The sequence below is a fragment of the Tupaia chinensis genome, unplaced genomic scaffold (genome assembly GCF_000334495.1).
Source record: "Tupaia chinensis unplaced genomic scaffold, TupChi_1.0 Scaffold000037_4, whole genome shotgun sequence".
NCBI lineage: Eukaryota > Metazoa > Chordata > Mammalia > Scandentia > Tupaiidae > Tupaia > Tupaia belangeri.
This window is the reverse complement of record NW_006159487.1, coordinates 648,125-649,462: the sequence shown is the minus strand read 5'-3', so window position 1 is coordinate 649,462 and position 1,338 is coordinate 648,125. Positions and strand designations below refer to the sequence as shown.

Here is a 1,338-nt window from a genome sequence, read left to right as displayed (position 1 = left end):
CCGTTGGACGGCCCCACTCCCCCACTCTGCTCCGGGACCTGACGCCCCACGTCCCAGCTCCGCTCCAGGACCTGACGCCCCGCGCCCCAGCTCTGCTCGGAGGCCATCCTCTCCGGGAGCCTTGCAGTGCGGGTCGGAAGCCAGATGTCGATGCTCACAGACTCACTGCTGTGTCCCGGGGTGCTCTTGCCCCAGGCCCGTCTCCTTTCCACAGCCCAGAGGTAAGCCAGCACCCCCACGGTAGAGGGCTGGGGAGAAAAAGCGCCAAGGTAGCCCGTCCCAGCTCGCGGAGGGAGCCGGAGGTATCGTGGAACAGAGGGAAGCCCTGCTCTCCCTCCACAGGCGGCACCTCCGCGCCAGACCGAGCATACATCCCCTCCCTGCCGGCGCCAGCCCTCCACCGGTCCGTGGGGAGACGACCACCCTGGCCTGCACCTGCAGCGCCAGCCGATGCCAGCTCGCCACCCATAACGGGCCGACCCTGCCCACTCAGACATTCCGGCTGCCCCAGGGGCGCTGCCACCACCCGCTGTGCGGAACACGGAGACTGCCTGGTGCCAGGTGCAGACTTGGGATCCACATGGGCACCACGGAGGCCACAGTGACTGTGCTATACCTCGTTCTTCCCCAGCGTGGCCTGGCTGCTCCTCGGGAAGGCGATGAACTTGGGTGGCCCTTGTGGCTGCCCCCATCGAGAGAGCGTGTGCGTGCTGCTGCTTGACCTGAGGGAGTCGTAGCCGACAGAGCTCCCACCCACCCAGCAGGCTCGTCCCAGAACAGGCCGCCAAGTCGTGAGCAAGGCCAGCCACGTGGAGGTCGTGTGGGCCTGACTAGCAGCCCCAGAGAATGCCAGGCCAACGGCTAGCTGGTGTCAGGGCCCGGAATTACAGGTGCGGCATCATTGACTCTGGTGTCTAGCTCTGCCCGTCCCTGGAGACCGCGGACCAGGTGTCAGGGACACCAGCGGAGGACCCCAGTCCCTGCCCAAGCCCCAGGCTCCACACAGCTCTGGGCAGGCCTGGAGCCCAGGAGAGGCCTCCTGCCCCCTCCCCAGGCGGCCCCTCTGGTCTCTGGGACTTAGGACTTCCCCAGCTGGCTGTCACCCCGGGCTGCAGCCCTGTCCCCTCCTCCCCTACAAAGGCCGGTAGGGTCCTGACACGGGGAGCCCCGGAGTGCCGGAAAGATCACTCGGGCCTCCTCCCAGGGCCTGGCAGCTGGACAAGGTCTCTTTAGCTCCCGGGAGGCCCAGGGGGTGTCCCTGGAGGGCAGGCTCAAGGTGTGAGAGCTGCAGGGACAGCGGAAGCCCAGCTGGCCCGCGCACCACACAGCGTCCCACGG

The 1,338-nt window shown here is 67.9% G+C and overlaps 1 protein-coding gene across 1 annotated transcript in view; it reads right to left on the bottom strand.

The window, feature by feature from the left end:
* Nucleotides 1-1,338, bottom strand: part of PKNOX2 (PBX/knotted 1 homeobox 2) — a 145,397-nt gene that overhangs the window by 143,167 nt on the left and 892 nt on the right. The window lies entirely within an intron of this gene.